At 42.3% G+C, this 15,036-nt stretch overlaps 1 protein-coding gene across 1 annotated transcript in view; it reads left to right on the top strand.

Annotated features, from left to right (window-relative positions):
* The window catches only part of cspg4 (chondroitin sulfate proteoglycan 4), a 110,062-nt gene that overhangs the window by 47,300 nt on the left and 47,726 nt on the right, over positions 1 to 15,036 (top strand). The window lies entirely within an intron of this gene.

Below are 15,036 nucleotides of genomic sequence, written 5' to 3'. Positions count from 1 at the left end.
GTCTTGTTTGGTTCTTTCCCTCCTTCTATCCCTCTCTCTCCCCCTCCCTCTCTCACTCTCTCGCTCTCTCTTCTCTCTGTCGTTCCGTTCCTGCTCCCAGCTGTTCCTATTCCCCTAATCATCATTTAGTCTTCCCACACCTGTTCCCGATCCTTTCCCCTGATTAGAGTCCCTATTTATTCCTTTGTGATCCGTTCCTGTTCCGTCGGTTCCTTGTATTGTATTCACCATGCCGTGATTGCGTTTCGCCCTGTCCTGTCGTGTTTTTGCCGTGATTGTGTATCACCCTGTCCTGTCGTGTTTTGTGCCTTCATCAGATGCTGCGTGTGAGCAGGTGTCTCAGTCGACTACGGCCTGCGCCTACCCGAAGCGACCTGCAGTCTGTGGCCGCTTCTCCAGTTGTTTTCCCCTCTACAAGTCTAGAGGAATTCTGTTATTCCGTTTTGGACTTTAATAAACTCTGTTTCTGTTAAGTCGCTTTTGGGTCCTCTTTCACCTGCATGACACTTAGGGTCATTGTCCTGTTGGAAGGTTAACCGTTGCCTCAGTCTGAGTTCCTGTGCCCTCTGGAGCAGGTTTTCATCAAGGATTTCTCTATACTTTGCTCCGTTCTTCTTTCCCTCGATCCTGACTAGTCTCCCAGTCCCTGAAAAACATCCCCCAGCATGATGCTGCCACCACCATGCTTCACCGTTGGGATGGTGCCAGGTTTCCTCCATCGGGATCTTGGTCACCTCCCTGGCCAAGGCCCTTCTCCCCTAATTGCTCAGTTTGGCCGGGCGGTCAGCTATAGGAAGAATCTTGGTGGTTCCAGACTTCTTCTGTTTAAGAATAATGGAGGATGCTGTGTTCTTGGGTACCTTCGATGCTCCAGAAATGTTTTAGTACCCTTCCCCAGAGATGTGCCTCGACACAACCCTGTCTCGGAATTCTACGGACAATTCTTTCGACCTCTGGCTCAGTTTTTGCTCTAATATGCAACTGTATAGACAGGTGTGTGTCTTTCCAAATCATGTACGATCAATTGCATTTACCACAGGTGGACGCCAATCAAGTTGGATGATCAATGGAAACAGGATGCACCTGAGCTCAATTTCGAGTCTCATAGTAAAGGGTCTGAATACTTATGTAAATAAGGTATTTCTGTTTTACATTTTTTATCAATTTTTTAAAAATAAAAAAGAATTCACTTTGTCATTATGATGGATTGTGTGTAGATTGATGACGAAAATGTGTAATTTAATACATTTTAGAATAAGGCTGTAACGTAGCAATCATGTGGAAAAGGGGAAGGGGTCTGAATACTTTCCGAATGCACTGTAACTCCTGGATGGAGTGGGGACCAATTTATGATTACTAGGAGGCTGAGAGTCGAAGTTTTCCCCTCAGGGGTACTTCTCACTGAAACAGCACATGTTTAAACCATTAACATGGATGTGGCCATTGGGATGGGAATACGGGTGTTTTGTGGTCCACAACCGCAACAGAAAAAAAAATGGGACTTGAAGGATAAAGCGTAATGCAACATTCTTACCGCATTGGCTTTTAAGTGTGCTTTTAAGTGGGGTTTGAAAGTGGTGGAACAGTTTCCAAATGTCTTGTAGGTTTTTGCGATTCGAAGACAATTCTATTCACTGTGCTGTCTCCCATTGAACCTGGAGTCCACCACCAATCAATTCCTGTTGATATATATACAGTTTATACTGTATTTCTAGACCTCATAATGTGCTAGACCTTTTGAACAATATCATCCTTTGAGCCAAGTTTAGATTGCATCTTGATTGAGACTGGTCCATAAAGTAATTGCAGAGGCTATTAAGTAACCCACAGTCAATCAACAGTGATTACTGGGTTTCACTGTAAACTTTGTTTTGTAGAGTTTGTGCATCCTGTATCGTAACATATTTGGGGGCTCGTCAGGTATAAATCAATAGTAGATGTACAATACAGTATTTCACAAACACATTTCAGACTTATTTCATGTTTATCCTGAAAACCTACTTGGATAGATGGAATATGCCCTCAGGGTTCCCCATTTCCCAATATGAAATAATATCTTGGACTTATCTATCTCTGCACAGTTGGTTCGAGAGCGTACCATGGACAGCCATGCCAGAGAGTGAGAATGTGGCTGAGCTGAGAACCTGTTTCGGATTAATCTGAGTGGGTTTTCTCTCTGTCTCTTAATGACTCCCGACCTACATTTTCCGTGGCCAACGATACTATCAATCTTTAAGTTAGACTAAAAACTTCCCGAAACAAATTGTCATGGTATAGAAAAGGAAAATGGATGAATAGATGGATGAAAATTCAGAGATGAAAGATTAGACAGGCTTTTAAGTCGTTTTGCAGTGTTCCCTGGTTTTCCTAGCGCCCGTGTTTATTTTGGGCTGTGGAGAGTGGTGGTAGGACGAGGGAGGGAGGCAGAGGGGGGTGAGAGGTGGGGTAGTCTGGGGTGGCTTGCTCCTAATTTCTCCCAAATGAGAGGCAGTTAGTCAGTAAAAGCAGGGTGGGGCCCCTGAGTTGTAGCGTTGTGGAAATGGTGCCGGGAGTGGCGGGAGAGCTCCAGCTAAGGGTGGAGTGACCAGACCAACCAGGAAACTGAATACAATGATTGAGTGGTTGTGGAAAATCTAGCTGTTGGGGGAAAAAGTGAGCGAAGCAAGGCGGAGGTGGAGTGGGCAAGGAGAGCTGGGGGAGGGGTAGCTAGACAGCTTCAGGAAAAGCATTTATGGGAACTTTAATACAGTGGACTAGGATAGGGAGGGGTGGACGGTGAGTTTGCTTATGGGAAAGGAAGGGGGAGTGGTGGGGGGGGGGGGGGGGCAACCTGAGCCCTGCGGGGTCTTCATCTGGTCTGCATTAAGGGGCTAATGTTGTGCTCTGATCTCACACACACACTGACTTACACACCAGGGTTGTAAGCCAGAAAGGGAGCAACGCAGCTTTCTGCTTCTGTATCACAGTTTCCTCTCCACAGACTGTACACACAACCAGGCATGCTTGGCTAGGGGCTCACCCGCCACAGCCCATAGAGAGAGCTCTGATCTGGGCTCTGCCTCAGACTAAGGGACTCTTTACTTTCCCCCTTTCTATACCCCATTCAGCTTATCCATATACCTGATTCACTGCACAGAACACAGCGTACAAAGGAGCCAGTAAAGAGAAATGTCTTTATGAATCAGGTCTCAACTATTGTCCTTTGTTGACATTCAGAGGGCGATTTATGACAGAGATCTGCTACCGAATTGTTCTCCACTCCATTGAAAAGCCAATGTCATAGGGATAATTAGCTGTTGCTCTCTAGTGCTCATAACCAGAGTCATAACGGGGCAAATGTTAATACTGGTGAATACTGAATTAATTATGTTTTTGAAATGTCAGGAACAGCGGATTAGGTTAAAGTGGCAGGACTACATTATATTATTATTATTATTACTACAGACATGGAGGTAAAGGTGATAGAAACTCTGTATGGAATATTTTACATATGCACTACACTGGTAGTGGGTATATGGAAAGGAAAAAAAGGAAGTATTATACACATCAATCATCTCTTTCCAATATAGTGACATGAGGCTATGGTTGAACTTTATGCTACTGGTCTCATGTCAGAGTAACTACAGTGTAATAACCTATGTAATTACACTGTAACAAGCTAGTAAGTGCATTACATTATGGAGTAATTAGTACTTACATGTTCTCTCCATTTTTGTATTTAGCAGTGGTAAATGCCTGTACTGACCTAGCTACATGGTCATTTCCTCCATGCTTATGTCTTTGTAGTGTAGTTACCCTGTAACGAAGCCTATGTAGTTTAACGTAATACTTTATTACACTGCACTTGTCTATTGACTCAAGTGTCCCCAGGCATTGCTGACGCGGTCCACAAGTTCGATGAAGGAGTCTTCAGGAGACAGCACCCTGGGGTTTTGAAGTCCCTCCTGCAGGTCATACGAGCATAAACAATCACTTGTTGTTAGTCCCGGTGGGGGGGCTGGTCAATCATATGATGTCACGGGGGGATTATTTAAACAGGACCCACCCGCAGGGACCTTGGAGGTTGATGGCTTCCGTAGCTCGCCTGAGCCTTACAGAGGCGTCCTTTGTATTGCCTGGCTATAAACCAGGCAGGGCTCAGGCCTGGTACAATGCTCCTGTTGAGGTTTCTGTTTTTGTTCAAATGCTGTTAGGTGAGTGAGATTATCCGTCCAGTCCATTTGTGACGACTGCTATTAGTCTTTTCATTTGGGTGTGATAAACTCTAAACCAAATAGTGAACCTGTTGTCCTGCTTGCTATAAAGGAAGACATGCAATTATTTACATACAAGGTAAACAATGTTGGTGATTTCAGCCTGAGGTGTCTTTTCGAGGTGTCTAAATAGGAAAGAATGAAGGATTGTATGACATCACTTGGTATATGTCTGGGGCAAAAGTGTGACACCAATCATAATTTTGTTTTGATGAGACACTTTTTTCCAAATTTCCCCTCTTTGTTGGTGAACCAAGCCCAGACAACAGAGACTCTGCACGCAGAGACATGCAAATGGTATCCACTAGTTCATCTGTCTCTGCAAAGTAGATAAAGGGCTTCATTGCTGAAATCCCAAAGTATCCTTTAAATCAAAGTTATTCTCCACCTCAACTTTCCCATGTTTTTTCCCTCATTTCTCTTGTCGATTTCACAGCTGAACTTACACCACTATGTTATGCTTCTCTCTAAGATGGAAGAGTCCTATGTTTTCCCACTCCATGTGTAAGCGCGGTGAGTTTTTACGAAGGAGCAGAACTGTCGTAACTATTCGCAGGGAGAAGGCCACCCCCTGAGTCATGTCCAATGGCCACCATATTAAATATTTTATTCGTCTTCCCCCCGGCGGCTTTGGTGAATCTTGAGGGAACGCGGAGGTAGATGGGAATCTGAAAGGAGGCTAAAATTATGTTGTGCTTGCCTTCACAATGCATGGGTTCCGTGTGAGAAATAGCTCCTCAATGACTGTAAATGTATGTCCCTGGTATGTTTACATACACCTTTGCCAAATACATTGAAACTCAGTTTTTCACAATTCCTGACATTTAATCCGAGTACAAATTCCCTGTCTTAGGTCAGTTAGGATCACCACTTTATGTTAAGAATGTGAAATGTCAGAATAATAGTAGAGAGAATGAGTTACTTCAGCCTTTATTCCATTCATTACATTCCCAGTAGGTCAGAAGTTTACATACACTCAATTAGTATTTTCACTTAGTAAATTGTTTAACTTGGGTCAAACGTTCCGGGTAACCTTCTACAAGCTTCCCACAATAAGTTGGGTGAATTTTGGCCCATTCCTCCTGACAGAGCTGCTGAAACTGGAGTCAGGTTTGTAGGCCTCCTCGCTCGCACACGCTTTTTCAGTTCTGTCCACAAGTTTCCTATAGGATTGAGGTCAGTGCTTTGTGATGGCCACTCCAATACCTTGACTTTGTTGTCCTTATTAAGCCATTTTGCCACAACTTTGGAAGTATGCTCGGGGTCATTGTCCAACTGGAAGACCCATTTGCGACCAAGCTTTAACTTCTTGACTGATGTCTTGAGATGTTGCTTAAATACATTCACATAATTTTCCCGCCTCATGATGCCATCTATTTTGTGAAGTGCACCAGTTGCTCCTGCAGCAAAGCACCCCCACAACATGATGCTGCCAACCCCATGCTTCACGGTTGGGATGGTGTCTTCAGTGTCTTCAGCTTGCAAACCTCCCCCTTTTTCCTCCAAACATAAAGATGGTCATTATGGCCAAACAGTTATTTTTTTGTTTCATCAGACCAGAGGACATTTCTCCAAAAAGTATGATCTTTGTCCCCGTGTGCAGTTGCAAACCATAATATGGCTTTTTATGGCAGTTTTGGAGCAGTGGCTTCTTCCTGGCTGAGCGGCCTTTCAGGTTATGTCGATATAGGACTTTTACTGTGGATATAGATACTTTAGTACCTGTCTCCTCCAGCATCTTCACAAGGTCCTTTGCTGTTGTTCTGGGATTGATTTGCACTTTTTGCGCAAAAGTACCTTCATCTCTGGGAGACAGAGCATGCCTCCTTCCTGAGTGGTATGATGGCTACGTGGTCCCATGGAGTAATATTTTTTGTACAGATGAACATGGTACCTTTAGGCATTTGGAAATTGCTCCCAATGACGAACCAGACTTGTGGAGGTCTACAATGTCTTTTCTGAGGTCTTGACTGATTTCTTTTGATTTCCCATGATGTCAAGCAAAGAGGCACTGAGTTTGAAGGTTGGCCTTGAAATACATCCACAGGTACACAGACTGCGTGGTCCCATGGTGTTTATAATTGCGTACTATTGTTTCTCCAGATGAACATGGTACCTTCAGGCATTTGAAATTGCTCCCAAGCATGCACCAGACTTGTGGAGGTCTACAATTTTGTTTCTGAGGTCTTGGCTGATTTCTTTTGATTTTCCCATGATGTCAAGCAAAGAGGCACTGAGTTTGAAGGTAGGCCTTGAAATACATCCACGGGTACACCTCCAATTGACTCAAAGGATGTAAATTAGCCTATCAGACGCTTCTAAAGACATGACATAATTTTCTGGAATTTTCCAAGCTGTTTAAAGGCACAGTCAACTTAGTGCATGTAAACTTCTGACCCACTGGAATTATAAGTGAAATAATCTGTCTGTAAACAATTGTTGGAAAAATGACTTTCATTCACAAAGTAGATGTCCTAACCGAGTTGCCAAAACTACAGTTTGTTAACAAGAAATTTGTGGAGTGGTTCAAAAATGAGTTTTCATGACTCCAACCTAAGTGTATGTAATCTTCTGACTTCAGCTGTACATATTTTAAAATAGCAAATGGTTTAAAGCATAAATGTTGATTTATTATAAATATTGATTGAATTTTGAGTCAATATTTTAATTAACATTTTGAAGAAGACACTGGGAATTTGAATACTTTTCATACGGTAGACTTTGTGAGATTGTAAATAATGTTACACTCCAGATTTTTAGGGCTATGAAAGTTATATCAGAGGTAACATGTACAACATGAACCTTAATGACTGGTATTTATGTGAGAAGGCAGATGTGAACTCAGGTCTCCTGCTTGTCAAAATACTGCCTCAGTCCACTCAGCCAGTCATCAGGATAAAACTGTTGTGATGAACCAACCTTGTTACACTGATTACATAGGGCCCCGATTCAGACTTGAAATAAGTAGACAACATGGACTCAATTATGGACTACAGTCATACATGTTTTTAGTCTACTTTAAATCATCTTATATCAAGTCTGAATACAGCCTAGGGATAATTTTGGGGGGTGAAATTCCACCTTTATTATTTCATACCTTCTTAACAGAAGATTGAAGGCAAAATGGGAACTACAAACATTGTGCTTTTGTACTGTTCAGAATTCACAGAGTCTGATGCATAGAGGTGAAGGGAGGGCATTTGTGGGCAAGTGTGCCCTCTAGTAAACTCTACGGTAAACTATAAAACAGGTAAGTTTGCGGTGCCATCCCTGATATTCGGCCCTTCACGAACTCAGACAGTTGAGGGCACACCAAACACTCAGACGAAACTCTCCAAAACAATCCAAGAAAGTATGTGTCAAGGAAACGTGAATACACAATGTTAACACGTCAAAGAAGGAAACAGAAAAGGAATTCACTCAATAAGAACATTTATTTTGTGCATCATTTCGGCTGCTTATGCTAATAGTCTAAGTAAAAGTCCTAACTTTACTGTACTGTGATTCAATTCATCTGAACAACCTTCCATGTCATGTATGTAACAACATCTGAATATATAGACTCAGGACAGGACATTTGAGTAATGGATGACTGACTAGTGAATCGCATTGAGCCCTGGGCTAAAGTTTTTTACAAGTTTTGTATGAGTGCTACTGCTAACATTAGCAGTCATTTTCCGTATTGTTTTTCATGAATGTGAAATTTACCACATTTCTGTTGCTTTAGAAGAATATGATAAATATCTTAGATCTTTGAACTGTCTATATCAATATAAAAATGTTTAAGACCTTTACATTTTTGTTGTCATTTGATAATTTGCAAATAATTTGCTTCAGTCATGTCTTGAAAAAATAATTTTGTACTCATTCATTATTATGCTGGACAAAATGTATTAATTAGAATTTTCACAAATCTTTTTTTTCTTGTGTCCTTCGTTTGAGCATAATACTGTACATTTGACCATTTGTAATTACCGATGAGGAGTTTATAAACACACCATATAAGAGCAGAGAATATACAATAAGAGGTGAGACTCCCATTTACAATATTTGGAAACTCCAGATGAAGGAATCCAATTGTGCACTAGACAGGATTTGAAACACCATCATAGTGGTTAGGAGCTTTAGAGAGACGAAACAACCCCAAAAGAGAAGGGATCTAATTTTGCACTACACAGGACTCGAAACACCATCAAAGTGCTTACAAACTTTTCCGGGTTAGGGCTCCCAGTCTCTGGCAATGTGCAGCACAACACTTGATTATGTGGTGTTACAACACACCATGTCAGAACACCTCAGGATGAACGTTTCAATACACCTTAAATCGGTCCCAATACCCTCACAACCATGTGTTTTAATACTCAGTTAAGGTATCATCTCCTTTAAGGTGGTGGTGGCAGCTCAGTTGGCACTAGTTTGTCTTATAAAGCACTTCAATTTTACTGTGTGTGTTTGGTTCCTTTAAAGAGCAGCTAGCGTGCTGAGTTTTGCATGTGAATAACACTGTAGGTGTTGCAATGAAGTGGTTTAAAAAGACATCTTGGTGAAAAGGGCTCAAATATTAGATTTGTGAAATAAGTGCAGCCTAGTAACAAAATAAAACTCTGGGATCCTCCTTTTAACAGTGGCTCTCAAAATTGCTTTAAAAGGAGTGTTTTCCCACGACTGTACTACAAAATGTTGTACAATGACTGGCCATTTATATTTCACTCCCTGTGTGGTACTCGGAATTTGATTGCACCTCTAGCGGAACATTCTTTTCTCACATAGAATGCAACCAGCTGAACAAGAATAGGTCAACTATTGTACTGTGGGGTTGTCTGATTTTGCTGTTGCTTACTCGTGTTGTTGGCTGTGGAAAATGTTCAGTGGACAACCATTTTTCATTAAATAATTCAAATAACCAAAGTTTGGCGGCCTACCTACCAGGTCTCATTTGGTTCATAGCGAGAGCTGGCCCAATTTAACCCCTGTACATTATTGTCATTAAACTGAATGGATTCATTCATATCACTGTCATGTTACTTATAATGGTCTCATACAGTAAATGTCATCGTATCCATGAGTAAATTTACTCTATCGCTGAATAGCAGCAGCAGCCCATCCCTCATGTAATTATATCCAGAGCATCACCCTGCACTGGCTGGTATAGTGGGCAGGCACAACCCAGTAAGGAAAACAAATGACCAACATGACCGCTATTCATAGGCAAGTTGACCAGAGTTTTACCACTGCTACGCAAGTAGATGGTTTGTTTGGTGAATCAGTGGCTGCCAGTGGCTGTTGCTATGGCGGAGGGCACACATGGAAAAAATGGTTTCCATGGCGATCGTACAGATAAACATGCTGATGCGACCTGCATTATGATAGGGACTGTGACACGATGAATCTACAAATTGGACAATAGGACCACATCAGTATTAATAAAAAATCATTTTGGAATAAAGCTCATGTTGGATGTACAGGGGTATGGTTATGTACACTAAGCCTGCACACCTGTATCTGATCTGGGTGATGTCTTCATCTCTAGAGAATACATGCAAACTTGATCAGAACAATGGAAATGCCATGGAAACGTTTGGGAGCGAGATACCAAATCTCCTTTCCATCCAGCAAAATGTGCCTACATTTAGGCTATTTTTTTCATGTGTGTTTCACACGATCTTGAGGTAAAAATCTGCGTATAATGCTTTTCTGGATGTCAACCCCAACACATATTCATGTCATCGTCACCAATCAATCACATTACAGTTGAAAACTCTTTTGACTAACACCACTGATTTCTGTATGCTAGCTACGCTACCAGCTTATACGAACAGGAGTTAGCATCTAGCAGTAATTTCTTCTAAACCTGAAAAGGGAAGTAAGTTAAAAATGTTTATGAAAATCACTGTTTCTGGCCTCCCGGGTGGCGCAGTGGTTAAGGGTGCTGTACTGCAGCGCCAGCTGTGCCATCACAGTCCCTGGGTTCGTGCCCAGGCTCTACCATAACCGGCCGCGACTGGGAGGTCCGTGGGGCGACGCACAATTGGCCTAGCGTCGCCCGGGTTAGGGAGGGCTTGGTCGGTAGGGGTGTCCTTATCTCATCGCGCACCAGCGACTCCTGTGGCGGGCTGGGCGCAGTGTGCGCTAGCCAAGGTGGCCAGGTGCACGGTGTTTCCTCCGGCGCATTGGTGAGGCTGGCTTCCGGGTTGGATGTGCACTGTGTTAAGAAGTGCGGCTTGGTTGGGTTGTGTATCGGAGGACGCATGACTTCCAACCTTAGTCTCTCCCGAGCCCGTATGGGAGTTGTAGCGATGAGACAAGATAGTAGCTACTACAACAATTGGATACCACAAAATTGGGGAGAAAAAGGGGTAACCCCCCCAAAAAAAAAGCACTGTTTCTGTGTGAGGGTGTCCCTTGCCAACATACAAAGAGCTGTGAATGAATCAGTGGTTCACCAATCATACGATGTACAACAGTAACAAGGGGGGAAGAATGTTTCATTAGGACCATCTGGAAACACCCTAAAAACATATTTAGGATGTTTCCAGCGGGGAACCACACAAAAACCTCCAGGGGACCATGACAGAACTGTTTTAAACGTCATTGGACGCAGAAATGTTTTTGAAACGTTTCCATGAAATGTGTCTCGAACATTAAATGTAATATTCTGAGAACATGGCAACCGTGTTCTGTGTATGTTTGGTGTGACGTTGATAGAATATTCTTCAAGCCCTCAGAAAACTGGAACAGTCTTGAAATGTTCCAATGAAACATGTTTGAAACATTAATATTGAATATTCTGAGAACATGGTAACCAAGTTCTGTTTTACATTAAGGGAATGTTCTCCTGGAAACAGTCCTTGCACTGGAGCATTCCTATGAAAACGTTAGGTAACGACGTATTGAGACTCTTAAGGGAATGTTCTCTAAAGTTATGGGAACATTTGTTGTTAGCTGGGAAGAGAGCAGGGGTTGAAAGAAGGGGATGAAAGACAAGAGGGAAATGAATTCACTGGTCTGAGAAATAGAAGACACTTTCAGTTTCCTCCGAGCACTATAAATACAACCTCAGTCAGTCATCAAATTATAGCCATCTGCATTGGCTGCTGCCCAGGACACTGCCCATGCACAATACAGCAGTGTTAGCTTGGGTGTGGCAGCTAAGGGGGATAAGAGCTGTCTTCAGATCAGTTCTAGTGCATTCCCAGAGGAGCTGTGATGACTCTCACATACTCAGACAGACATGTGAGACCAAACCTCTCAGCTGTTTAACCATAACTCAAACTTAATGCTGCTTTACCATGGATCAACAAGGCTAGTTTTCACCTAGGCTGTACGCTCCCTGAAGGCTATTTCTTATCAGAGTTAGCACCACATATTTTATGAATGCCATCTAACTGGTCCTGAACTTCACCCGCAATTTGACAAAGGATGTTCTCACATTTTTGTGAAATGAGCATCAGTCTTATTTTTGGGATATTGTCTTCTTTGGCCACAGAGTGACTATCTCTAGGTTGTGGTCTAGGTTTGTGAATCATACAGAGGTGGAACACCTCTGCTCACTCTTTGAGTGGGCTGATGGTAGTGAAGGCTGTCAGCCAATAAAGGTTTGGAAATGCCTCAAAACAAAGCATGGTACATTAAAACCCCATGCAAACCCTTTAAAAATGGCCAATTTCTTTACACATGTATTCTATTCACAGCACTCTAGGGGATGTAGTGAATTCCAGGTGCTCTGCTGAGACTAGGACCATTGTATCTCATTACAAAATGGTGCTTCTTCCCCACAGGCTGGAGCAGTGAGCTCAGCACAGACCAGAAAATCCCTAAGCAGAATTGTTTGGCATCACCCTCTACTTCAGTATTTTATCCCCTTTTCTCTGTGAACAATCCAGCTAAAGCTCCGGCTTAAGGACCATGAAGCTCATTGTGATTTGCTTTGTTAATTTAATTGACTTTTAGAGAACAGTTTATTTTTATTTTTCGTTCCAAGCCGCAGGCTCCTGGTCTATTAGCAGAAGTCTCATATTTGGAAGAGCTTATTTGGACCATGTACCCAGAGTTCTCTGAAGTGTAGCATATGCAGCTTGGACACAATCAGAAACATATAGACATGGCTTCCTGACAATCTTCAGTATTTGCATATAGCCATAATATTTGTCTGCATTTAGGCTCCAGTCTTTTCGGAGGCACGGGTTCAAATCCCTCCGCTGCCACCAATAACAGATTTCTGCCTTAATTATAATGTTATTATGCTCATTTTAGAGGGAAGTAAACTCTCATTTGTGAACACTTTTATCGTTTTTTGCAACTTGTTTATTTTCACTTTGCCATGGTTTGTAAATATAGTATGTATAATATAGTAATCATCTGCTGTGTATGTTTGTACATGTGATAACAGTTAGAATAATTGTATCGTTCAACATTGGGAGTTGCCTACATTGTGTATCCTTGGCAAGAGAGCAGAAGTGTGCTGTGTGCCACTAAAGGTCACTGTGTGCATTTGGCTCTGTACGGGGACAGTTAATTACAACTGTCTTTGTTCATGAAAGAGCAAGCTTTGCACCTTCAAATGTGCACAGTGGGATCACAAAGGCCCTGGGCGAGACGCTAAAAGTTGTGCCGACTGTCTTATTTTAGTTCTGTATACATGTGTTTGGGGGCTCTCTAATGCAGTATTTTGTTTTCCAGTGTTTGTTTCAGATCTGGTTGGAAAGGGATAATTTTCCAGGATGAGAAAGCGAGGGACAAACATACCCTGGTTGCGTTTGGCAGTAGGCCTATGGCCGTTAATGTTGATAAAACACAGATACTGACTACCACTCAACCATCTAAACACACACACACACACACACACACACACACACACACACACACACACACACACACACACACACACACACACACACACACACACACACACACACACACACACACACACACACACACACACACACACACACACACACACACACACAAACCACACATTGAATAAGTCTTGAAAACATATTTTTACCTTTTATAGTTACAATAATGAGTCAGAATAACTGCCCACATGCACTTTATACAGCACAAAGTCTTGCAATTAGATCTGTCTCTTGTGGTGGCATTGCGCCATCTACTCTTGGCAAGAGTGCTGTGCTGCTGGCTTGCTGGGTGCTCTGTTAGTTTTTGAGGGACACTGTGACCTCTCTGGAATGTTCTGGGTGAGATGTAGTGATGTCTGTCTTTTCCTCCTGGTCCCCAAATCATCTGCATTGTCTGTCGTTCAGAACAGTGTCAGAGTTCCACTTCGATGAATTCCAGAAAGGCGCTCTGGCTTGACCTATAATCCCCAGAAGGCGAGTGTGCGGCTTGTGGAAAGCCCCCTTCTATGTCTCTTGGCTCTGGCTTTGGAAAACCCTGCCTTGGAAACAGGGCCTTGGAGGTCAAGCTATTGCTATTTAGGAGCCCAAGCTATTGGGAAATAATTGGCTTCCTGAGTGGTTTACTGTTGGAGAGGGGCTCCGGAGAACGTGGTCCAAGACAGATGGCTGAATTTGCATATAGCTGGAAAGGAGACAGCCAAAACGCCTGGGAAACCCTACAGCCCATAGTTGGCTCACAGAAACCCTCTCTAATGATAATGACTGATGTCTCAGTGAGAGAATCCTTTTGAAGTGATGAGAACACCTCTTCAGAGAGCAACAGCTGTACTAGGCCTGATAATGTTTTAGTTCCTCCAAAAATAGCTTTTTCATGTTGGTCATTACAGCGGAGATGCAATGGACCATGATACAGAGTTACAGCTGAACCATGATACAATGAAATAAAGTTTTAAAAATTATGAAAGGTTAGAGCTGGGACGATAAACTGAAAATGACCAACACCGACATTGCATTCCTCTTACCTACGTTGGTGATTTTGCTTCACATGTTGTCTGTAGATTGTTCTAAAAACCATTATCTGCTCAACAGTAATAGCCTATACATTACGTTGATGCCTGCAATGATGGTATCTACCTGTCCCTTTTTTGCTGTCGGCTACTGTGTGAGCAGACCACTCTCACTCCCCCTCCCCACTATGCGCACAGATGCATTCTGAGAAGCTCAAGCATATGACCATTGCTCAAAATGCAATTGCGGGACAAATACAGTTTTAAAAAGCAACTACTGTTGTTCCAGTTACAGAGAGGAGAATCACAGCTTTCTATGAGTATATACTGTATTGCTTACCTACCAATATTGAGTTCATGACAACATTTTACAACCCGAGTAAGTTGTAGTATGGTTTTGATTTTCCCCCGGAGCAAGCAGAGTGCGCCATTTGCAGTGAATGGGCCTACATCAAATAGCCTTGGAAAGTTTTTCTAGGACATTAGAATACATTTACTGATAGATTAATCAATTAGTCTACATGGCTAGATAGCAACAATATGATATTTTAATAACCACCATAGATCATAAATGAGAGAACGTCCACTACAGTTCTTGAATTGACAGGTTACTGTCTGGCTGTAGCCTACGCCATATAAATCAGACAATCACAGCTACTCAACTCACTGTCGGGACAAGAAAAAGAGAGAGAACAATGACAGCATGGCATATAACAGACGTCTCAACTAACCTGAATTCAATGTGAAATCACCCAAAAATGTCACCAAGTCATTGGATTTAGGTTAAAAGTTGGGTGAAATTCCCTTACATTGATTACTTATTTCAAATCAAATCAGTTTTCCACGTCGATTCACATAGAATGTTTTTGTTGATATGATGTGGAAGCAACATTGATTCAATCAGTTTTTGCCCAGTAGGAG

This window comes from Oncorhynchus gorbuscha, linkage group LG01, assembly GCF_021184085.1.
Source record: "Oncorhynchus gorbuscha isolate QuinsamMale2020 ecotype Even-year linkage group LG01, OgorEven_v1.0, whole genome shotgun sequence".
NCBI classification, from domain to species: Eukaryota; Metazoa; Chordata; class Actinopteri; order Salmoniformes; family Salmonidae; genus Oncorhynchus; species Oncorhynchus gorbuscha.
This window is presented reverse-complemented; position numbering and strand designations above follow the sequence as displayed.